We start from the raw sequence: 26,057 nt of genomic DNA, 5'->3' as shown, positions 1-26,057 counted from the left end.
ACTCAGGAGACAGAGGCAGGCAGATCTCTGAGTTGGAGGCTAATCTGGTCTACACAGAAAGTCCCAAGACATCCATCTCCTCCCGACTTTAGCTTATGTCAAGCTGACATAAACGTAGCCAGCACAATACCTGTGGACTCAGGCAGCAATGTATGATACTTGCTGAACACATAAAGGAATGTGCCCTCAGACACATAGCTCGTACTTAGTCTAGGATTCTTTTTTTTTTTTTTTTTTTTCTAGACAGGATTTCTCTGTGTAGCCCTGGCTGTCCTGGAGCTCACTCTGTAGAGCAGGCTAGCCTCAAACTCAGAAATCTGCCTGCTTAGTATAGGATTCTTTAAATGTGTCTTTTTTAAAACAGAAGTCTGCTACCCTGTTTTGTAATATAAGAAAGAAAATTTGCAGAGTTCCTCAAGAAGACCCTTTCAGCATGATGCACCCCTCAGACACTCTCCATATCACGGAAGGTCAGTAGCAAAGTTTATTTTGGTAATTTTCTTTTGTTCTCTGTCTACAGGAAAGAACACAAGTGTCTCACAATTAACATTAAGTCTGGATAATGTATACATTACAGCCTATAGTATCTCCTCCTGCAGATAGTCTCAGCCTAAATGCACATACAATATGCGTAGACTAAACACTGAAACCCAGATAGTCCTTGTGTTGTAGAGGCCATTCAGGGCTATATCCCTCCGGATTAGTTTGCCTTGATCCTGCTCTTTAACCTAGATCTCTGTCTATGCTGAACCGTGCTCTTTTGCTTCAGAACCACTGTGATATCTCCGGTCAACAGCAATGGTCTCCCTTGGCTTCCAACCAAGTTTCTCTTCACCTATTTTTCTTCAAATCTGTAGCTCAAACATATTCACTTTCAACTGAGAATTCCACCCATCTTGTCTCTGCCATACAAAAAGCAAGGCATAAGACTGATCTGCATTTAGCAAAAGCTTTCACAAGGCACAGGAGTCTAGAGGTGTGGTTCAAGTGCTTGGCTTGCACCTGATGGCTACCCTGGCAAAGCCATTAAGATATCCTGTGCCCTCAGCAGTTTGATGTGAGAGTCCATGGCAATTCAAGTGCAGCTAAAAAGGATCCAGGGGAGAACCAATGAATTAAAAAATACACTGAAGGGGAATAATGTGAGACACTGAGGGATTAAGATTAAAATTGATTGGTTGTATTTTAACCACTTACACAATCAAATTCTAGAGCTAGAAAGAAATGAATGACTTCTTGCTCTGATAGCTGTGAATCAGGAGGGAATAAACAATATGTGTTGTGGGCTGTGCAGCTGCCTCCTGGCAACGTCTTAGAGGGAAAATTACTAAAGTGGAAAAGATGTTATTTCACCTGGAGAAGAGAAGTAGAAACCCCTCTGAATTCATCATTTGCATGTTACCACTCTCTATAAACCAACTATACTCATTGTTTAAAAAGAGACTGCCCTGTGAAAAAACTCAGTTACACTTACTCCACTTCCTTGTCACAAGGGATTAAAATGTGGTTTAAAGATATCAAATGGAAAATTCTACAAAGTAGTTGTGATGGTTTGTATATGCATGGTCCAAGAAGTGACACTGTTGACAAGTGTAACCTTGTTGGAGTAGGTATGGCCTTGTGGGTGTGGGCTTTAACACCCTTGTCCTAACTGTCTGGGAGCCCAGTATTCTGCTAGCAGCCTTCAGATGAAAATGTAGAACTCTCAGCTCTGCCTGCACTATGCCTGCCTGAATGTCACCATGTTTCTCTGCCTTGATGGTAATGGACTGAACCGCTGAACCTGTAAGCCAGCCCCAATTAAATGTTGTCCTTTATAGGACTTGCCTTGGTCATGGTGGTGTCTGTTCACAGCAGTAAAACCCTAACATGATATACCTCAGTGATGTGATGAATTCCCAAGCCATTCCACCCTACTCCAAGATTTATATGAATGACCCTGGTATCCTGAGTATCCAACCAATATATGCTACCTGTCTGTTAGTCAACTACCAAGTATCTCAGTTATTAGATCAATCAAGAGAGAATCTTAGCAGTGAGGCCAGGAGACAGAGACTAGTTTAGTTCAGACAGAAAAACTTGTAACTTTCATTCTCCTGGAGTAATTGTTGTCTCCAGGGATTATTGCCTCAGTCTGCTGACTTGGGCCTAGTCCTGGAAGCTTTTAGCCTCCCTATAATCTTATCTACACCTAGAATGTTTTCAGCCTCTGAGACTTACTGATGAATAACAAGCTCATCACTTGCTTGTTCTTTCTGATCTCTGACTGGCTAGTTTAAAGCAACAGTCTCAGGAATGCCTGTGCTAGAGGCCAGGAGTGCCAGAGCAGGTCTCTGGTTCCTTATCTCTTGTCTCTAAACTTCTGCCTGCAGCAAGATGAAAATAATGTAATTCCATTCTGGGCATTAATCTCTTTTGGTAAACAGCTTTGGAACTGGATCTCTGGATGTTCATGATGGAAATAGATTGTGTCTATTCACCTATCTCAACCCATATCCTACTGATGTTAGACTCTCCAATATTTATCTGGTAGTTACCATATTATTAAAGGACACTAGGGATAACAAGGGTCTGTTGAGGCCCATTAAAGAAAACCTATTCCTCTTGGTCAAAGGAGTAAAATCTACTTCTGGCCTTGGGTAGAGTCATAACTTTCAGGTTGGCCCCAAGATTAGCACAATTCACACTACTGTCTAATCCCTGAAGTTGTTAGTCTAGTTAGGACATGGAGAGATAGCTAAGCAGTTTTGTATGGCTCTTACAGAAGACCTGAATTCAGTCACATGCATCCACATTCAACCAGCTATGAGTTCAGCTCCAGGAGCTCCAACACCCTATTCAGGACTCCTAGACTCACACGGATATGAGCTTGTGCATGCGCGCACGCACACACACACACACACACACTTAAAAATGAAAGAAATATTCATTAAAAGCTGTGACAAAAGGATGGACCATCTAGAGACTGCCATATCTAGGGATCCATCCCATAATCAGCTTCCAAACGCTGACACCATTGCATACACTAGCAAGATTTTGCTGAAAGGTCCCAGATAGAGCTGTCTCTTGTGAGACTATGCCGGGGCCTAGCAAACATAGAAGTGGATGCTCACAGTCAGCTATTGGATGGATTACAGGGCTCCCAATGGAGAAGCTAGAGAAAGTACCCAAGGAGCTAAAGGGATCTGCAACCCTATAGGTGGAACAACATTAAGAACTAACCAGTACCCCGGAGCTCTTGACTCTAGCTGCATATGTATCAAAAGATGGCCTAGTCTGCCATCACTGGAAAGAGAGGCCCATTGGACATGCAAACTTTATAAGGCCCAGTACAGGGGAACACCAGGGCCAAAAAAATTGGAATGGGTGGGTAGGGAAGTGGGGGGGGAAGGGTATGGGGGACTTTTGGGATAGCATTGGAAATGTAATTGAGGAAAATACGTAATAAAAAAAATATAAAAAAATTTTTTTTCAGGATGAATGAATATATCCCCTATTAAAAAAAAAAGTTAATCTACTTGGGCCTATCAGTCACCTGGCCAAGGGATCATCCCTCAGACAGACTGCCATGTTAAAGAGATAATCACCCCTTAAAAAGTATGTAGTTTTCCTTCCCAGAATGCCTAGCCTTGGTGAGATTACAAAGCCAAGGACACACAGTTCTGTTAAGTCAGCCTGCTTTCTGAGCTGTAATGCAAAAGAACCTCATTTCTTTTCCTTTTCCTTTTTTGTATCTCTTTCCTAAGCCTGCTTTCCCTAACTTTAGGCTTTTTCACCCTCTATGAAATAATCCGTCTTTCATCTTGCAGCTGCTTGCTTACCTGTACTGCTCAACATGGAGGCCTAGCTCAAAAGACCTGACCCTGTCTCTTCCTGTTCTCCATAACCCTCATCCTAGACACTCCTGAAATTTACAGCTTGCCTGTCATGTTGTTTCTAATCAAATGGTGCTCTACCTTTCTACTGAGTCAGTTTTTAAATTTTCTTATTAAGGAGACAAGAATACAAAGAAGGGATCCTGATTTCCATGGTAACACTGGGCTTTGTTCAAACAATCCTTAAGTGGTAGGCTACTGCTCAGTCACAATGCTGTCACTCACTTTACTCCATCTCATTATACAGGCATTGTATCATCTCACATCAAAAGACAGACGAAGGAGAGAGGCCATATCCACAAAACTTTTATTGTAATAGATGATTATAACTGTTCTGTCACTCCTGGTCATTGTTGTTCTTCTACTACTACACATTTTACAAATTAGAAACCACCATAGCTCTATGTGTAACAGGGAAAATATACATAGGATTTGTGCTATCCATTCTCTAAGGCATGCACTTGTGTCTTGGAATGTATGGGCTGTGGACAAACTGGGAGCACAGAAAACTACATCTCAATATTTAATACTGAGAAATGACTCTTCCTGAGATAACTTCTCTTGGAAAACCCACTCTCTTTCCTATATTCCTTGAAAAGAGGCGGGTAGTGGGGGATAAAAATAAAATGGAGAAAATTATAATTGTAAATATTTTTACCTCATCAGGTATATTCAAAACATATCATTTTAATAGACAATAAATATGAATAATTTTCACACATTGTTTTACATCCTTTTCTTTATATATGCTCTTTGCTTATATCAATGGCACATTTTCAGAGTTCAGTAGCCATGGCTCACAGCCAGCATGCTGCAGAGTAGTGTTCAAGGATATCCTAAGTCTTCATGTTAGAGTACAGAAAGAGGAAAGTGTAAGTACAGATAGCAGTGAAGTTGAAGCAGAGGATCCAGAAGACTCTAGCAATGTAAGCTAGATAAGCAGCAGCAGTACAAGTCAAAAGAGCCAAACAGAAGTAGGTATGTGAGAGCTCAGGAAAGAAGAAATCACTAGACAAGAGTGATATATACACCTGTTGACATATGCACATGGTCCTAATTCATTGACTTTATGACCCACCTATAAGACTCCACTTATACAGAAAGGCACTGGGACTCAAGGAGGTTAATGACCAGGCATATAGAAGATGTGTTGTTTCCCTCTTCCCTCCCTTCCCACATGCTGCCCGGCTTGCATGCTAGAACTTCCCCATGCTAGCTCCTTATTATCCACACATTGTTCTTGATTGGGATGTGGTTCTAATTCCTCCCTCAACATGACATCAGGCAGGATCTTAAGACAATTTTGATGGTCAGATTAGGAAAGAGAACCCAGTGAGTAGAGATCAGGGCTGCTTAGGAACACCTTATATGGCAGAGTTCAGACAGACCTACAGCAAGGAAAATTTTCAGGAAAAATGCAGACTGGACAGAAATGAACAGTCCTAGCCCAAGGTGTTACTACTTCAGGAAGATCCTTCCCTCATAGGGAGGATCAAAGGATGCTTCAGGTGAATACATGTACAGAAAGTTTATCTCCTCACTTGTCTTTCCTCTAAAGTACCCTCCACTGGGCTAGCTTTGTCACTTTGTATAGCCTGGGTTGTGTTTTATTGGGGCAAGAAGTATAGCTATCTGAGTCAGTCAGCATGAATACTAAATTCTGGTATAGAAATACATTTCTGTGATGACATAAGTTAAACAGGCTCAAAGAAATAAAAACATCGATTTCTAATGTTAATCTCTTTCAACAAGTACCACCAAACAGACCTCTAATGTAAACAGCCTCTCCAAGCACAGAACCTTTTCCCAGCATCAGACTGTAGCTCCAGGAAAGTGGAGTTTTAGGGGTTTTTCTGCATGTCTATGTTTATTCAGTCCCTATTCAAAGGCCCAGGAATGTTTTGGTCTTTATTCTTGTGATTTTTTTTTTCCATTCTGGAAGAGGGTGTTTAAGCAGGCAGGCCTCACATTTTCATTCTTCAGGAGCAATACCTAAAAGCTTTGAACAAGGGTTGCCACAAAGAAGAAAAGAAACACTTTAGCATTCCTGACAGTGGAAGGAGTTCCTGGTGTCTGACTGGCAGGGTCTCTAGTTGACTGGATTCCATGGCCTTTGGAAATATAATGATCTCCATGGGCTGATGGGTATAAAGAAAGCCACTATTTCTTTTGTCACTCATCCGCATCCACAGTGGGATGACACGCCTGCTCAGTGTTTTTTAGTCCAGTGCTGGGCCTGTACTGGAGATAAAGAGCTCAATACATTCGAAACCATATTTTTAGGAGCTTTAAGAAAAAATGGACAGATGCGCAGACACAAGTCAGGGGCAATAAAAGTTCAAGAGAAAACATCTCAGCAGCACCACAGAGCAGCATAATTTCAGAAAGCAAAGGAGAAAGGTCCATGGTGAGGAAAACTACCAGGAAATATCTAGGACTGAGGGCAGGATCTGTCCTCATTACAGACCTGAAAGAATTAAGAACATTGTGGGTATGCCAAAAAGGCTCCACACATTACAGTGGATTGGTAAGCACACAGAGGAGCCAGAAGCATGGATCAGACATCTTCTAAGGTTGAATTCTCCTGATCCTCTTCTATCAGCCAGGCCTCATTTCCTAGAGAGTCCATAATCTTCCAAAGGAGTACCACGAGCTGAGGGAAGCCTCAAAGCACCAGCTTATGGGAAGACATTTTAAATACAAAACAGGACAGATACTATCTGTGACTTAAAAGATGAAAAAAAATGTGACGATCAGAGGATACATTTCTAAAGACATCTAATAGAACTCCTCCTCCATGCTCATTCTCTTGCTTAATAGAGATTCTCTATGATAAAGATCCAGTCTATTAGTGGCCAGTCCTGTGCTGAAGGACAGGGCCTCTTTAAGTCTGGACTCATCTTAAAGCAATAGCATTCTCCATGCTAGGACTCCTGGCAAGTCCTTAGCAAGGGAGGAGTGATGACACCATAAGGTACTTTTAATATACAACCCCATGAAGCTTAGTATTCCTGTTACGATGCATAAGCACCACCTTTGGTTCCAAATATGATTCATTAGTTCAAGAAAAGATCCTTCAACAACTTCATACTTCTCTATACGTTAATTTAATTCTCGTTCTTAAGATAAAGCATGCTGACTAAATGCAACTCAGAGAGGGAAGGTTTAATTGGCTTGCAATTTAAAACCACAGTCAATTACTGAGGGGAAATCAATGTAGGAACTCAAGAAGCCAATCACATCTATAGTCAAGAGTAGAAACAAATACACCGAAACTACCTCCTTCTGCTGCTTTCACCCTGCTTCCTCTTGCCCTTTAAATTTCAGGACTGCCTGTCCATGGAATGGTACCATCCAAAACAAGCTCGTTCTTCCCACATTAATTAACCATCAAGACAACCTCCCACAAACATGCCCACAGAGTAACTTGATCTAGGCAATCTGTCCTTTAGGCTCATTCCAGACGATTCTAGGTTGCAGCAAGCTGACATTTAAAAGTAATCATTACATTCATCTCTCCATCCCTGAAAGCCATCTCTTTTCTTTTTGTCTCCATAGATTTATCAATTCCGAGTATCTCATACAAGGGGCATCAGTTAGCACATGACCTTTTGTGACTAGCTCCTTTCATACAGCACATATGCATACCCATCGATGTTCTAACATGGACTGGCATAGCATTCTCTCTGATGAGTCTACCATGTATACACATCATATTCTACTGTCCACTCATTCGAATGATGTCATATTTGAGACATCCCCACCTCTTAAAGTGAATAAAATGGCTATTAACATCTGCCTAACCACTTGCTTAAAAATTTGTCAAAATTATTAAAATCAAAAGCCCTTCACTCTACAATGAAGTTGTCTTCATTGCTGTTGATGAATTAAAATTTCTAGAAACTGTTACCTAAGTGATGCAGCCAACGCTGGCTATGTGGCTAAGTGCTTATTTTTAAACAGAGTTAGGTCTTAATTAAATAGTTGATAATATAGGATATATAAAATCTTCCATACCTTTTAGAGTTGATTCATATTTTGATTTTGTAATTGTCAATGCTAACAATGTTTGTTTCAGAAACACCACATAAAGAAACAAAAATAGGGACTGGAGAGATGGCTCACAGGTTAAGCGCACTAGCTGCTCTTCCAAAGGTCCTGAGTTCAATTCCCAGCAACTACGTGGTGGCTCATAACCATCTATAGTGAGATCTGGTGCCCTCTTCTGGCCTGCAGTCATATATGCAGGCAGAATGCTGTATATACAATAAATCAGTAAATTTTTTAAAAAAGAACAAAAATATTTGTTTCAAATATACCACAAAAATGGCAGATTAATATTTAGGGCCATTTTAGGAATCACTGCAAATTCTTTCCTACTCTCAAAATCAAAACTTCTTAAATTATTTTTTTAAATGTGTGCAAGTGTTTTCCTGCAGGTATGCATGTGCCTCATATATGTACAGTGCCTCCAGAGGCTATAATAATGTGTAAGATCCTCTATAACTGGAGTTACAAACGTTCTGAGCCATTAGGTGGGTACTGGGAACTAAGTCTGGGTCCTCTCCAAGAGCATCAAATACTTGTGGAGCCATCTCTCCACTCCAACTTCAATAAGTTTTAATGAAACTCCAGTCAGCAATGCAAACAGCCACTCCAAAGAATCAATCACTCTAATATATCATAATGTTAAAATATACTAATATGACATTTACATGCAGAGAAATAAAATAAGGAACATATTAAATGTCTTTCCTGTTTCTGTGTACGTATATGTTGTGTCTGTGTACTGGGGTGCGTGTGTGTGTGCACGTCTGCAGAGATCAGAGGTTTACCTTAAAAAATCATTTCTCAGATGCTGTCTACCTTGTTTATTCACACAGGGTTTCTCACGAACCTAGAACTCACTAAGTACTCCAGGCCCTGTCATGCAAAATAGAGACCTAGCTAACTATTTCTCCTCAGTCCTGGAATTATAGACATTTTCACATAGATTCTGGGTGTTGAACTCAGGTCCTCATATTTGTATGGCATGTACTTTACCAACTGAGCTCTCTCTCCAGACCCTTACAAGTCTTTGTTTTCTACTAGTGAACCCTTGTGCTTCTACATCTACATGTGTTTCTAGCAGAAAACTCTATGTGTACAATAAAACACTAATTCTGAGCACGTAACAGTCTCGAATCAGTCTGCACCATAGTGTTACAAGCAGCATTCCTTAGTGCTTCATGTGGGATGCTTGAAAGACAGTTTATCTCAGCTCAAGAGGCTAGAACTTCAAGATCATGGTTTGAGCAAACCATTCCTGACCAAAAGTGCTAGAAGCCCTGCCCCAGGCCTCTGTTCAGCTGCTGGTAGTTTAGTCACACCCGCTTTGTGTTCAAGCCTATGTCTCTTTAGCTCTCGACCAAAATTTGAGCCTAACCCAGTAACACTTCATTTAAGTAATTACATCTTCATATACACAACATGAACATTGTATTCAATTGCTGAATTGAATAATTCATATTATAATACAGATAATAATTTATATTATTATTGGATTCAATAAGTACAGTCCTATTTCTGAATAAAATGCAATTTGGGGGGGAGGTACCTTTACCTGTAACATTATACCAATATAGTGTTGGTAGTTAGTTCTAATGTTTTGTATTAATTCAGCTCCCAAAAGCCACACTTCCAGTTGCTGAGGGTTCCTGCCCCCAGCTGACTTGGATTGGTAAGAATTGCAATATAGCCAATGGCTGGGCAGGGAGACGGAGGAAGGATTTTGAGGGCAAGGGACCAAGAAAGGACACAGAATTGCCATGACGAGGGAGCAAGAAGGACAGACTTAAAAGCCTGCAAACATGAGATTCCAGGAAAGTGGCCCTAGAGGTCATTTCCCAGATTGAGTCTGAGGGAGCAGATATGAAATATAGATTTTAAAAGATGTTAACTCAGGAATACTGGAGGGAAGTATATGATAGCTTTGGGGAGGTTTAGAAGTGCCCACACCACTGAGCTAATCAAAGCATATCAAAATTAGCTGGCGAGTGTGTGTGTGTGTGTGTGTGTGTGTTTCATTTGTGAATCCAGAGCTCTTGGGCAGGTGCAGTGAATACACAAGGAGCCAACGTGGATTAACTATTCACTACTACATACCAATAGCAAGGAGGAAAGCCCCCATAATAAAGAGAAGGAGAGAGGGAAGTGGAGAGAGGTGAAGGAAGGGGGAGCAAGAAGTGAAAAGAGAGATGGAGATTTAAATTACATTGAGTCACCTGCTCAAGGAGGGCAGGAACAACTTGGGCAGCTGAAGAGTGGATGGGGGAGGGAGGGGGCTGAGAAAGATTACCCAAATTCCCTCTAAAACTCCAAAGGAAGAAGAAACACAAGGCAGTCTTCAGGATCACTCAGCTACCACCACACCCCGTGGCCTGACTAGACACTCCTCTTCTTTAGGCTTTGGCATCCAAATTCAGCAGGAGGCTATATAAATAGATCTCTGGCACCCCAGCCTGAGCACTTGCATTTCCCTTCCAGAAAGGATCCAGAAATATAAGCCACTCTTCTGCAGAGCTATGAATGATTTAGAGCAATTCCAGACTTTTCTCAGAGGTGAGCAAGCACTAGCTGTCAACTTCTCTTGCTACCTTCAAAGTCAGAAATGAAGCCTCAATCATGCTGATTTCCAAAGAAACATCAATTTTTTTCAGTAACATCTCACTCATGCCACACAGACAGATGAGGCCCAGTCAACAACCTCTTTAATAAGTGCTGGCTCATTATAAGACTGTGTGGAGAACATAAGAGCTGTAATAATACATCCACCTGTCTCCATCATAATTTTGCTGACTTTGAAAATTAATAAAATGTTTGGTTTCCAATAACTCTGTCTTCCTTTAGATGTTGTTTGATACCCCGGACCACTTGAAGAGAAGAGGATAAGGTAAACAGCTCCTTTTGCAGCATTTGCTTTTCAAATCTACAACTTTACTCTGAAATGTTCTACAAACTAGTAAAGGCAAAGCAGGAAAGACAAGAGAGTATCAGAGATCCGGCTCCAAACAATTACCAAGGGCAAGTCTCACTGAGATCACATGGGACAAGTCATTGAACAAATTTTACATAAACAAATTTCAAGGACTCAGCCCTGGGAGCCAAAATTCACCTCACAGAGCAATGGCATCCAAGTCTTTCCCATGTGCCAAATACTGGCCCAAGTGATTAGCATTACAGTGATTTGCTTAGTAGCTTAGTTTTTGTCTTAGTAGTCTTAGTAGTCTTCAGGGATTCATGCCTGGAACCGCCCCATTGTTTTAGCCAAGTACACAGCATACCAACAGAAGTAAATATACATAGTATATGCATTATTGATCGGCATACTCATATAGAACACTGAAACTAAATATAGAAAGCAACATCAGCTGTGAAGGTAAGAGCAAGCAGCCAAGTGATGTAAATTACCACTGACAGCGACTGGACATATTCATGAAACAGACTGAAGACTGCAAGATGAGTACACCAGGTCTCAAAGTGAGCTGGGTATGGGACCTCCTCCCATCCAAAATTACTTATGTGGGTGGGAAAACAGACTCACAAAGAAATGTCCTGACCAGTTTTCCAGAATGCAAATGAAATGAATCTAAAATCTAAGGTTTTGATTTCTTCGTTTGCTATTTCTGATTCAGAAATAGCAAAATTAGCAAATCAACTCTGATTTTTTTTAAAGATATTTCGGAGGGAATACATCTTTTTAAGTATATTTTGTTAATTCTTTGAGAATTTCATTCATTATATTTGAAAGCACTCATTCAAGATCAAAGGAAGAAAGAGTCTTCAAGAATCTTTGAGTCCATATTTGAGAAAAGGAGGCCAGGGAAAAGGGTGGCAAGAAGAGGGTGTGATTAAAGCATACTTACATACATGAATGAAAATATAATGAAATCCATTTTCTTGAATATTCAGTATGCTAACACAGTGTTAAAGGATACTATATAAAAAGCATTTAAAATATTATAGTCAGAAAGCACAGAAATGTGGCTAAGGAAATGGCTCAGCCAGGAAAATCACTTGCCATACAAGTATGTGGAGCTGAGTTTGCTGCCAATACCATGGGAAGAGAAGCCCAGCACAATACTACATCTTTGTAATCACAGTGCTGGGGAGGCAAAACAGGCAGATCCCTATGGCTCACTGACCAGTTACCTGAACTGCAGTGGTGAGACCCAAAACCCAGGGAGAGATCTTTTCTTACAAAAAGCAAACAAACAAGCAAAAACAGAGATGGCTCCAGAGGAACATCTGAGATGGAATTCTGACCTCCAAACACATGCACACAGGAGCTCTGCACAGACAAACCCCTGTACAAATATATACATACACACACATACACAAAAAAAGAGAAAAAATGAAAAACCATAAAACTAGAAAAGAGTAAACAAGACTGTAAACTCTTTATGGATATGATCTTTAAGTCATACAGACATGCACACATAATTAATAGTTACATGCATGCAGTGAACTTTATATATCCACATAGTACATAGTATATACTATATAGATAGCATCTGTTTGCATAAAAATAAACACTTATGCAAATCATTTTACTTTTAATCATTTCTTTCAGGAATCAGAAAACAGATGTATACAGCATCAGACTATAAAGATACTTGCTATACACAGATGAAACATCCTAATCCAAATATCCCAAATGCTTAAAAATATGAGTGTTGGTGTGATAACCTGCCTTTGTATCAGGAAGAGAATTACTAGAATATATTGTAAAACTTACCTGTGGGCTATATGTATATAGAATGTACAAAGCACCAGACTATAAATGTACCTTCTCACTTCCTCCTTAGACTCCCCCACAATGGAGACTTCATTGTTTATATGCAAATATCCCCAAATCTGACAATTTCTGAAATCTGGTTCTAACCCTGTCAAACAAGAGCTCTTTATCCTGTTATTGGTCAATCTCTATGTGATGATTAATTAAGCCTGCTCCCCTCTGAAGCCAGAACTTTGAATTCTCTGCAACAGTGATTTCTCCAGCATCTAAAGCATGTCTTGGATGACATGCTGACAGCCTAGACACTGGGCACCCACGATATGGAGAAAAGAGTTTCTTAAGCCTCTACCTAATCAATCAGAGAAAAAGAAAGGGACATCAACAACAGTGTGCTCACCAATCACAGGGCCACCGGGATTAGGAGCCTGGCAGTCTGTTCTGGTCCACAAATACCTTTAGGCCCTTTGTCAAACAAAATGAGTTTGTCTGCCAGATAAGAGCTCAATTTTCCAACTTCATTTCAGTTGATGAACATAGGGGTCACCTGGTGATTTCATAATCTGGCCCTGATGCTTGTCAAAGCCACTTAAAAAGGAGAATGCCAGTTGTCAAAGGAAAAGAAATGCTAATCTAATTTGTACACTACTTCCAAGCAAACAAAGGGGAAATATTTACAGATAGGCCGTAGAAGTCCTCATAACCAGTGTAGGGTAAAGAAAGAAGTTAAACACTGAAGAGACTTTCCAAACTGTTTAAAGTATGCCCAGTTGTAAGACACAGGCACCAATACAGTGCCTGGAAACCAAGTCTTCCAACTGTATTATTATTTTTATTTTTTAATCTAGTAGGTAGGAAAAAATGCTTTTAAATTATGTAAGTCAGGTTCATTAAGTACTGAGATGATCTTCAGGGAGGCTCAGTATCTAGGAAGTCAGGGGAGCAGAGGCAGACTTCTGTGTCCTAACAAGGCCCATGTTAGCAGATCGCTAATCTGTATTTTTCCTGCTGCGCTCCTTTTATGATGCAGGAGAACACAAAGACTCAGATCCAAATGTATTAATTGGACAATAAAGCGGTCACAATATGATCCTCTCCCAATGACTCCCACGTACAGCTGGGAAAGAGATGCCCATTACTGTCTCTGAGGCCAAGGGCAGCTCTCCTTTGAAGAATTCATTATATTTCCTACATCACAGCCCGTGGTCTTCCCTCTCAGACCCTCCCCAGCAGGGAGAGGCGACTGGGGAGTAGCCATGAAAAGGTAGAGAAGAATCAGAGGACCCTTTCCCTGCTGCCTCAGAGGGAATCCCAGCGTTGTATTCCTTCCAGATCTTTACCCGCTTTATCTGCTTAATTAGCATTGCCCTCTGGGTCTCACCCAGCTCAATTGTCTTATCATGGAGGAAACCTCTCAGTACCGTAGCCTCCTACAGCACAACTTGACTCTTTCTGGAGGGTTATCCATTTGTCATCTGGTTTTGTTTCTATGTGGTGAACTCCAGCAGAAGAGGAGTGGCGTGCCTTCCAGTCAGATGAATAGAAAACAGATTTTAGTTTCCAAAGAAAAGAAACTACTGGTATCTTCTGCTAGAGCTGAAACAGGAATTATGGGAAAAAAATCTTTAAAATTTCTAATTTACTAGTCAATCAATCAAGTCACTGGAAAAGCACTAGGCAAGTGAGGATAAGAAGCAGTTAGACTGGTGACCTAAATCCTTTCCGTGACCTTAATCCCAGCAAGACACTGAGCAGGCAAACTTTCTGCTTCCTACAACTTCCATGAAAACGGTCAAGCTGACATGCAAACATTTTTTTTTTCCTGAGTGTCTTTTCAGTTCTAGATTTTCAAATTTCTGCTATGATGGAGCTATAAAACAATACACATTAAAACCTAAGTAAGAATAATTATGAAGAATCCCTTTCTGGACTTTTTCCAGACTTGAGGGAAGCCTTCACACACTGTGTACAGCTCAGCTCCACCCACAGAAAACCAGGTACTTAGGTCAGTTTTGAAAATTTTTCATATCTTGATGGGAATGATGGTTCATGCCTTTAATCATAGCATGTGGGAGGCAGGTATATCTTAGTGAGTTTGAGGCCAACCTGGGGTGTGTGTGTGTGTGTGTAATTCTTATGGAGTTCCAAGACAGCCAAGACTACATAGACCCAGCCTCAAAAAACCCAAAGGAAGAGGAGAGAAAAGAAAAGCAAAGGCCTCAATGAGAAAGTGAGTCTCCCATTTCACCATGTTGAAAGGCTTATAATGTCTCAGCATGGTGCAGATTAGTCCTTGCAACTTCCATCCCTGTGAGATGGGGGCTAAGAACTGTTGGCTCTGAGCTGGCAACGGTGGCGAGCTAGCTTTTGCAAGGGATAGTTCCTTTAGTAGCCTGATATTTGTAGAGAGTATCAATGTCTAAGGACCATACGTATTTCAGAAAATTGTAAGGTCTTGTAAGAGGATGCAGCCCAACACTGGAAGGAAAGATTTAGGAGTCGATGAAATTCTGCCAAGGGAACAGGAATCCAGTGAGTAGCTAGTTACTGTCTGTGTTCACTGCATCTGTCTCACAACTTAGTAAGGTACCTGGACATATATATAGCCACCACAGCATTCCAAAACACACCTGCCATAGCACCTGGAAATGTACCTACTTTGGCACCTGAAAATGCACCTGCCACCATATGTAGAAATGTACATGCTATAGCACCTGCAAATATGTACTTGGCTCAACAATGAGACATGCACCTCCCAAGACACTGAGTGACTATTTGCAGAGAGAAAGCTTCTTTAGCTGGATCATGCAAGGGCATAGAATTTAAACCGAGTCTTTTTACTCTATACCCAAGACATTTTAAGCTCCAGTGCACTACACTTCAACTGCTTCAAAAGCAAGGAAGTAGTTGTTAAGGGAATAAAAAGACATCTAAGATGGTTTTTTTTTCCTTGCAGTATCTGTAACTCAACAGAAAGACTTAACAATTCATACTACCTAGAGATTTCCATGTATCTTTTTGCCTTCAAATTTATGATGAAAGACCGAGTTGCACCTCTCTGAAACTCGACCAAGGTTTAAGTGTGTCCAACCTGTCACAAAGACATTTTTAAAGTCCTCATTCTGAGCATCTGATTATCGGCCATACCAGCTTCTCAAATTCAGCAAAATGTAAGCTACAATTGGCATATGTTTCTAGGAATGGTGGCTGCTGTGCATTTTGTGTTCAGAGAAATACAGAGGCAGAATATTTATTTAGATAACTTCAGAAGTTTTAACATCTCCCACCCCCATGCTACTCCCCATGCTCAAAATGCCTGTAGGCACATGTCCTTTCAAGGTGAACACCAGTAAAGTCTATCCAAAACAATATGCTATAAATAAAATTTCCTTAAGAGAGCATAAAGAATGCAAGCCTTATATTATAATTTATGTTAGTTAGGGAGACTTTGAAATGAGAAAATAACTCATTTTTTTTTCTAGGAGAAAATGAGAAATTCTCATGATTGATGAAATCAATAACTGAAATAAAAACATCTATGTGACATTCATGGGAAAGGCTGCAGTCACTTTCAAATCTTCACCAAGTAGTTTAGGCACATGGGGGCTACTATGATAAGACCAAAGAGCTGTAGTAATAATAATAATAATAATAATAATAATAATAATAATAATAAATTAACAGTGAGAACCAGGTCTGGGAAGGAGGGAACAAGACATTGTGGCCTTGAATCCTGGCAGTAAACTTTACCTTACACATCAGTGACTTCTGTATGACACAGAGGGAAAGTGAGTCATGTAATACAAAGCTTAAATGACATTTACTCTTTTCTACTGGGGAAGGAAGAGAAATACTACTTTACAAACTTTTCTATAACACTGTTATATAGCCTTGGTTTTATTTTATTGTTGGAAATTTTGCTATTGATAAGACATTTTAGCATGGGCTGGCTGCATTCAGAAGAAAAGCATCTAGGGAAAGTGCTGCAACACAGCACAGACCATTTCAAGGAAAACCCTTCAACTTCTTTGGCCAAAGGCCCATTATGAGGACCAACATTCACCAGCTACTACCATGGGGGCTACCATTACTGCCATCAGGGCTACAAATGCTACAACTCAGATTCCTACTTACAACTACCATTATTTTTCCTAGAAAAATATGATCTTATTTGTGTCATCTTAAATAGTAATGTCATCTTATACAATAAAGGTTATAAAAATAATCATACTCAGTACTCAAACATCCATAGGCAGACTTCATGGAAACTCTCCCTATTTCCATCTGATTAAGGAAGCCAAAAAAGCAACCTGAAGAGTCTAATGTTCCCTACTAGCCAGTGGTAGAACTGAAGTTCAGACACCCTGACCTCTACCCCTAAATCAGTCTTACTGAGACAGCATGCATAACACCCTGGGTACAGATATCCTGGGATTAGAAACCAGACATTACAAAACATGTCCAGGGGAATCTCTAAAAGGACAGATGATACAAAAACAAAAATCAAAGCTATCTCCTATAGTTTGAAAATCCCTTCTAAACGTATGTTGAAAGTTAATGGCCACCGTCAGAGCAATCAGTTGCCAGGCCCTCGACTGGTCCATACCACCCCCCACTGCCCCCCCATCCTTTCCCTAGGTAACATTTTTCCGTTCTTAGAAAAGAGAAATTCAGGAACTTTCTAAAACTACACCCATAAGGAAAAAAAGAGAGAAACAGCTCAGTTTCTACAGTGTTTGCCTCACAAGAATGAAGAGCCAAGTTTGGATCCCTAGTGCCCACATAGAGAAAAGGAGGAGGAAGGCTATAGTAGTTGGGAATCTTCGCTCGTGCCTTCTATAATCCTAGCACTAGGGGGCAGAAACAGCTAGATCTATGTAGCACACTAAAAAGTCCATTGAGCTGAATTGATGAGATCCAGGACTGGTAAATGACATTGCTGAAAGGGGAAACGGGTGGCTGCAGAGAGTTGAAGAGAAGTAGGAGAAGGGAAGAAGAAGAGAAATGGGAAGGAAGTTGAGGAAAGCTTGGAAAGACACTAACACAGAACATCCACTCTAAGCCAAGAACAGTCTCCTTTAATAACCATGAATAACCTTAGCACCAAAAGTACCCAAGATGTTAAATGTGGTCAGAGTAGACTGAGACCAAGGATCAGGGATGGGCCATGCTCTTCTGTGGTGCCAGAAAGATTAATGAGCTGTATACACAGGCATTTCAGAGATGACTGCACAATATAGCATCACTGTTCCCACTAGCTTCCCAAACAAAAGCTAGAAAACATGCTCTAAAACGAACATCAGTCCGTCCACCACCCTACCCCAGCCCCATCACCTAGAGTCAGAAAAATGTTGTAATGTTAAAAATATCCTGACTGAAATAGAAAAGGATATAACCAAAATCCTAAGGCTGATAGGAGACCAGTCTTCTCCAGGATTCAAGCAGAAAAGACAGTCTCAGCTTCTGCTTAATATACACAATATCCACTAAGACAAAGGCAACGAAAGCCCTGAGAAACAGGGAACCATGGCTTCCTACAACCTGAGTTATCTATTTACAAAGGGACTTAAAGCTCTTTCTCTTTCTTATATTAGCAGTGTAGGAAGCGAAAGGCCTTAAAGTAACCAGCTGCCAACCTCAAACCTGAAACAAATTTAGGCCAGGAGTGAGATTCACTGCTATCTACACTCAGAAAATCAGCTCCTGCAACTGAAGAGATGGATAAAAGCACTTGCTGTGAAAATAAGAGGATCTGAGTTCAAAGCCCCAGTATCCATGTTAAACACACACACACACACACACATACACACACACACACACACACACACACACACACACACACACACACAAACTTGCTTCTGGATGTATCTTTCTATAACCCAAAAATTAGGGAGATGGAGATAGGCTGGTCATCCTAGTGACCTCACTATCAGTGTAGGTGAAACAGAAACTTCAGGTTCACTGAGAAACCCTGTCTCAAAAGAATATATTGGTAAGTAACAGCAGACACCCAGCACCCTCTTCAGACTTGTACCCACACATACTCTGTGCATACATCATACACCCACAAGATGCACAAAAAGATCAGCTCTCAGACAAGAATGGTGATGGCCACTGTCACTTTCAGTGTTCCTTCAACCCCCCCCTCAGACACAAGACAAGCCCTTCTCCCTGGCTACAGCCTGCAAAAGGCACCTGCTAATCCACAAACTTTTTGCCTTCTTTGACTTCTTGGAAATATGGTCCTCTGCCTTAAGCGAGGCAAGCCCAAGCCCTATTTTAAAGACACTCCTTTCACTACTTACCTGTCACAGTCATAAAAATGGTGAAGGGGTTGAGAACACTGGCTTTCATTCAAATGAACCTAAAAAATAAAGAACTCTAATAAAGAAGGAATTGGCCACAATGGTTTTCTTTCCCTTTCTCTGTATTTCATTTTCCAATTTTTCTGTAAGGCCTCTCTGTATGCTGCAACATGAAGGAAAATTAAATTTACTACTGCTGAGGCAAAATCAGGGCTCTTTTATTATAAGGCTCTGAACCTGAAGAAAATATGTTTATGTTTGATGAGATGCCCACTCCCTATTCAAAAATCCAGAAGCTTCTAGGACCCACATGATGTCGATATATTAACTTGTGAATAATTTGAAAATGTTAATAAAGAACAGTCTGTCCCCAGACTCTAGACCACATGAAGTTGGTAGCTCAGTTGGAAGACGAGGGAGGGGGACTCAGGGACTAGCCATCCCAGATGTCCAGAAGGCTCAGTCTGGGACATAGAGGACTTCAGCCTACAAATGTGCTCTTAGGCAAATTGCTCTCTGGATGGAGAGGCAGTGAAAGTAAGAGGAGCCCGTTAAAACACAGATCAGAATTCCAACTCCATGTGGACAAATTCCACAAATTCTCTATACTCGGTTTCTTCATCTACAATTACCAACTACAGCCCTGAGTGTCCAATATGGGAAGACTCTGAGAGCAAGTGAGAATGTTAATCATATAAAAAGAGGCCAAAATATACGTGAGGCTGACTGACCAAGGACAGACAACACAAGCCCTGTCTGCCTCAAGGGAACATGGGACTTTAGGGCTGGTAACAGCTTTTGTTCATCCTAGTCTAAGAGAATTGGTCTTTTACAAGGTTTGAATCTTCACAAATTGCATAATCTGACAAAAATCAGTTAATCTTAAACCTCAGCTTCTTCACCTAACTGTTTAAGCAGCAGAGCCAAATTACAAGGCTGCTAAAAGCTCATCACAGAATGACTTCAGCACTTGCTACCGAGTACAATGCATGGTGTACCATCAATACTTCATCCCATACCCCATTTGCTACAATTACTCAAGGAGATCTACTTCATTTACATGTACAGATTTAAGAAGTTTGATCACTACAGTAACTACAGCTCCATATGCATACTTACATGGAGTTTTTGTTTTGTTTTGTTGTTTCTATTTTTCTTATATTGAAAACAGATTTTCTTTCATATAATATATTCTAATTAAGGTTTCCCTTTCCCCCAACTCTTCCCAGGTCCTTCCCAACTCTCATGTTCTCTCCTTAAAAAACAAGACATCAGGGCTGAAGAGATGACTCAGTGATAAGAACACTGACTGCTCTTCCAAATGTCCTAAGTTCAGTTCCCAGTAACCACATGGTGTCCTCTTTTGGTGTGTATCTGAACACAGCTACAGTGTACTCATATAAATAAAATAAATAAATCTTAAAAAAAAAAAGAAAACAAGACAGTTAAAAATAATAAAACCATGAGATAAAACAAAAAATACACAAACCAAAGAGAAGAAAATGAACCAAAGACAAAGCACAAGAAACATGTGTGTAGAGACTCATATATTTGCACAAAGAAAATTCCATAAAAACTCAAAACCAGAAAACTATATACAAAAATGACACATAAAGTTTTTTTTTTAAGAGAAAAAAAAAAAAAGCCCAAAGAAAGAATCATGAGACAACGAACTTCCAAAACTGCAAATGCCGTTAAGTTTGTATATGTTGGCATTGACTGCTGGGCATGAGGCCTGCCCTTAAAAGTAGTTTGTATAGCCAATGAGACACCATTAGAAAAAACTAATTTTTCATTTACAAGTAGTTATCAACTAAGATAGCTTGTGAATTAGGGATATAGGCTGGTGTCTTCTCTCAGCACTGGAACTCCTTCTGGCTTAGACTCATGCAGGCCTTGCACACACTGACACAGTTTTTGTAAGTTCATATGAGCATCAGTACCTGATATATTTAGAAGATCTTGTGTCCTTGGTATTCTCTATGCCCTCTAGCTCTTACAGTCTTTCTGCTTCCCCTTCCAAAGGGTTCTGTGAAATGGAGTAGAGGGAGAATTTGATAGAGACACCCCATTTATAATTGAGTGTGCCAAGGTCTCTCACTGTCTGCACATTGTCTGGCTATGAGCCTCTGAGTTTAAAATCATCTATTGCAGAAGGAAGCATCTCTGATGATGGCTGAGCAAGACATTATTTAAAGATGTTCCTTGAGTGTCTTAGTCTGGATTTCTATTCCTGGACAAAACGTCATGGCCAAGAAACAAGTTGGGGAGGAAAGGGTTTATTCAGCTTACACTTCCACACTGCCCTGTTCATCACCAAGGAAGTCAGGACTGGAACTCAAGCAGGGCATGAAGCAGGAGCTGATGCAGAGGCCATAGAGGGATGGTCCTTACTGGCTTGCTTCCCCTGGCTTGCTCAGCCTGCTCTCTTATAGAACCAAGACTACCAGCCCAGAGATGGCACCACCTACAAGAGGACCTCCCTCCTTGATCATTAATTGAGAAAATGCCTTGCAGCTGGATCTCGTGGAGGCATTTCCCCAACTGAAGCTCCTTTCTCTGTGATAACTCCAGCCTGTGTCAAGTTGACACAAAACTAGCCAGTACAAATTGACCCCTTGTCAACTTGACACACAAACACATTACTAGTAAGCCTCAACCCTTAGTTCTAATTCATCCCCAAGATCTTAAATAACTTTAAAAGTCCCACAGTCTTGTATATTAAAGTTCAGTCCTTTTAATATATCCAGTATCTTTTAAAATTCAAAGTACTTTAAAATTCAAAGTCTCTTAACTGTAGGCTTCATTAAAAAAACTTCCTTCAAGAGGGAAAAATATCAGGGCACAGTCACAATGAAAAGCAAAAATAAATCTCCAACCATCCAATGTCTGGCATCCAACTCAGGATCGTCTGGGCTCCTCCAAAGGCTTGGGTAACTTCTCCAGCCATGCGCTTTGTAGCACACACGTTGTCTTCTAGGCTCCAGCCACCTGTACTCCACTGCTGCTGCTGTTCTTGGTAGTCATCTCATGGTACTGGCATCTCCAAAATGCTTCTATATTCCACTGTAACTTGGCTTCAACAATAGCCTCTCATAGGCTCTTTTCACAGTGCCAAGCCTCAACTCCTTTGCATGACCCCTTCAGTCCTGGGTCATCAATTGCAACTGAGGCTGCACTTTCATCAATGGCCTTCCATGGCCTCTCACAGTGCCAAGCCTCAGCTGCTCTGCATGACCCTTCATGCCTTCAAAACCAGTACCACCTGGGTAACTCTTTCACATTACTAAGTCCATCCACAGAACAAGGTACAACCTTGGCTATCTCTGGAACACAGCCTCTGTGCTCTCAGAAAACACTTCCCAGAAGATGTCACCTCAATGATGCTGGTCTCTTCTTAATCACCGCTAATTTCTTAGCTCCAGCTAACCAGCATCAATAGTCCCAGTAATACAAAGATTTTGCTTTAGTGGTTCTGGTATCTTGTTAATCACAGATGATTCTTCAGCCCCAGCTAACCAGAATCACAGAGTCTTCACAATCAAAATAGCAATGGCCCTGATAAGAGTCTTTAATCTTCCCTCTGAAATTTCACAAGCCAGGCCTCCATTTTCTGCACTGTTCTCAACATTCTCTTCCAAGCTCCTTCACAACATCTTATAGAGCTCTTAACACCGAATAGATCTTCTGGCCCAAAGTTCCAAAGTCCTTCCACAGTCTTCCCCAAAATATGGTCAGGTTGTCACAGGAATACCCCACTATGCTGGTACCAATTTGTCTTAGTCAGGGTTTCTATTCCTGCACAAACATCATGACCAAGAAGCAAGTTGGGGAGGAAAGGGTTTATTCAGTGTACACTTCCATACTGCTGTTTATCACCAAGGAAGTCAGGACTGGAACTCAAGCAGGGCATGAAGCAGGAGCTGATGCAGAGGCCATGGAGGGATGATGTTCCTTACTGGCTTGCTTCCCCTGGCTTGCTCAGCCTGCTCTCTTATAGAACCAAGACTGTACAAGCCCATTGATTGCACCACCCACAAGGGGACCTCCCCCCTTGATCATTAATTGAGAAAATGCCTTGCAGCTGGATCTCGTGGAGGCATTTCCCCAACTGAAGCTCCTTTCTCTGTGATAACTCCAGCCTGTGTCAAGTTGACACAAAACTAGCCAATACACTTGAGCATATCATTAATATTGGGTTTGCTCCTAGGTCCCTGGCCTATCTATTCTCAGGTTCTTGTCTACCAGAGCAGTGTTGGAAATGGATTCCATACCAGGGTTGGGCCTTAAATTCAGTCAAGATACTGGTTGGTTACTCCCATAAGTTTGTGGAACTACTACACTAGTGCATCTTGCAGGCAGGTCACCATTGTAGTTCAAAGGGTTTGTAGCTGGAATGGTATTTACCTTTCTGCTTTGGTACTGCACATAGTACCTTCCAATACCAGGAACACTGGTCAACAGGCATGAAGGCTCTATTTAGATATCATCACAACTTCTTGTTCATTGACTTGTGCAGGTAGGTCTTTAACAGTAGGACCTTACCATCAGTTTGCAGAGGCAACCAAATAGCCTTGACTGTTTGAAGGTCCTAGGAGGCCCCAATGGCCAACAACTCAAGTAGATGTAATTTATTCCCAGAACTGAAAACTTCATTTGGGAACAAGAGATCTCTCCATCTCCCTGTCATTTGGCATTCCATTCAGATATCCTTATGCATATTTTATGAAAATTCTACTGTATTGGATTTCCATACCCCTCAAAAGGCCCTTATAATTTTAGCTGTCTCTCCCTGTATTTCCTCTGACTCCCGTCTTAATTCCATCTCCTGGTTTAAAGACTAGGAGAGATGGAAGGGTCTCCCTAGGAAGGAGAAATAGAATATATAGTTATGACTAGATTTATATGGGGAGCTGGAATAGGAGTATATGAAGTTTTTGAAAAACAGTTTCAAGAAAACAAAACATCTCACCTTACAGGGACCATTCTGCAAGGCGGATTAACTGAGGAAAACTTCAATGATTGTGGAGAGTTTGGAACAAGCCTAGTTATAATTATCCTGGTAATCCTTAGTCCCTCTGAAAGACATTCCTTACCACCTCTGCACCTTTACTCTAACATCCTTGGGATTAACAGGGAGAACTTTTTGATGTATTAACAAACCACCAGCTTCCTCCTGGCATAAGGTAAGAATGCCACCACAGAGCATCTGGGGCCTATAATGGGGATTTCCCTATGTTGCTGTAACCTGACCACCTAATGTTTTCATCAATGCATTAAAGGTGCCTTGATTTATTACTTCGCTCCTTATATTAATAAAACTTTCATAAAACTATTGACATGATGGAAATGAGATTTGGAGTTACCTGAAGCTGTGTTCCTGGGCCAGTCACTAACATCTGACTTCAGATTAAACTCAATCTTATTAATTCTCTGAGGTAAGAATTGTGTTTTTATGTAAAAGAGTTTTATAAACAGAGAGAGAGAGAGAGAGAGAGAGAGAGAGAGAGAGAGAGACAGAGCAAGAGAGAGTGTGTATGGCAGATGTAGGGTTAAAAATGTAGAGTGTGGAATAAGAGACTCTTTGCGTTCAAACTCTCCATTGGAGTAAGAGACTGCGTTCAAACTCTCTCTCCATTCTTTCTTAGCTATGTGATTGTATGACACAGTTGCTATCCCTAGGCCTTGATTTCCTCCTGTATAAAATAAGACAATAAGTGTATATACCACACAAGGGTTCTGTGACTTTAGTAACTTAATACATATTTATGAGAATATATTCTACTCCAACACTACAAAGGCATTCATCTGTACAGATATATACAAGACTGAGCTATTTACCATTCGATGAGAGGTGGCTTCAATGATGACTAGAATACCAAAGTGCAAGGATCCAGAAGGTCAGAGAGAAGTTGTTAAGACAGAACCCTGGGGTGACAGAGGGAATACAACTTCCCCCTAGCCTCAACCCATCCCTACCAGGGGATGCCAATCACACAGAATAAAGAAGCTGATGGCTCTAGGATCAATCCAAGCCCCAGATCTATAAGGGAAAGAAGAAACATTAAAAAAAAAGTGTTTTTTTTGAAGGAATAAAATAAGAACTCGTGTAAGAAAAACAAAATAAACCTATAAGATATAAACAAAGGCAGTTGAGGGCATTGTTTTTGTTTTTTGTTTTTGTTTTTGAGTGAGACCATAACAGCAAAAAACTATAATCAAAGAAACCAGAGAAAGAAAACAGGAAAGTCCCCCTTGTAGAAGAGCCTGGGAAATGCCAAGGAAACAGAGACAAGTGAGAAAAGAGTCAAAAGAGTCTCCCAAATAAGAAGGGAGAGCAGAAAGAGGAGAAAAGGGAGCCTTGTAGCCATGTCATCCATCACCGAGAGCCTGCACAGTCAGGAAGCCACAGATCTCTCTTTCCCTGTCTTTGGGTAACACCACTGAAGATAAAACTACTGCTGGATCTCTTACAAATGAGCACTGCCTCCAACTTCCTCTTCCAAAAAGACCACATTACCCATTAGTCAGGGTTTCAGAAACTGCATGACCCTGTGGTTACAGTAAACTTATACTATCAGTGTCATCAAAGTCTCCAGCCTCTACCACTGATTCAGGGGGATGTGTCTGTGCTGCTCCAATTAAGAACAGAGCTGAAGATGGATAGCAGATGACAAGCACACTGGAGAGGACAAAGCCTAGAAAACTGCAGGATAAAAAAGAGAGCCTCATTCAGCCCTACCTGAGGTCAGCTCCACCGCTGGAGATCCCAATTAAAATAAGCTTCCAGCATACTCCATAAGTGGCATTCACCAATTCACCTGACCAACATATAAGATATACTCTGACACCAGGACTCTGGGTCCAGGATCCTCCGTTCCCATAAGGTTGTTATAAAACTCATAAAGGAGAAAAACAAGATAAAACTGATGAGTGTTATTCTATTTTCCCCACTTACAATTGTGATTCTAGAAAATCATGAACAGCCTGCTCTGAACTCAAATTAGTATGTCTGTCTACAAAATAGGGACCCTAAGTCCAATCTTAATCCTCCATGTGTAGCATTACTTACTACATAAGACGAAATTTTTTTAAATGATCAAA

At 40.7% G+C, this 26,057-nt stretch overlaps 1 protein-coding gene across 4 annotated transcripts in view; it reads right to left on the bottom strand.

Moving 5' to 3' along the window:
- Large1 (LARGE xylosyl- and glucuronyltransferase 1) overlaps nt 1–26,057 on the bottom strand; it is a 458,660-nt gene that overhangs the window by 358,620 nt on the left and 73,983 nt on the right. Inside the window, exons 1-2 of one of the 4 annotated variants that reach the window (XM_029480703.2) lie at nt 20,897–20,912; nt 18,954–19,012 (exon numbers count right to left, since the gene is read on the bottom strand). The exons of the other annotated variants lie outside the window; for them this stretch is intronic. The gene's annotated coding sequence lies outside the window, so the exon portion shown is untranslated. Of the gene's footprint in view, nt 1–18,953; nt 19,013–20,896; nt 20,913–26,057 lie in introns of those variants that run through there. 4 annotated transcript variants of the gene reach the window in all.

The sequence above is a fragment of the Mus caroli genome, unplaced genomic scaffold, assembly GCF_978045245.1.
Source record: "Mus caroli unplaced genomic scaffold, Mus_caroli_1 scaffold_10, whole genome shotgun sequence".
Lineage (NCBI taxonomy): Eukaryota > Metazoa > Chordata > Mammalia > Rodentia > Muridae > Mus > Mus caroli.
The sequence above is the reverse complement of the archived record's forward strand: the minus strand, read 5'-3'. Positions and strand labels throughout refer to the sequence as shown.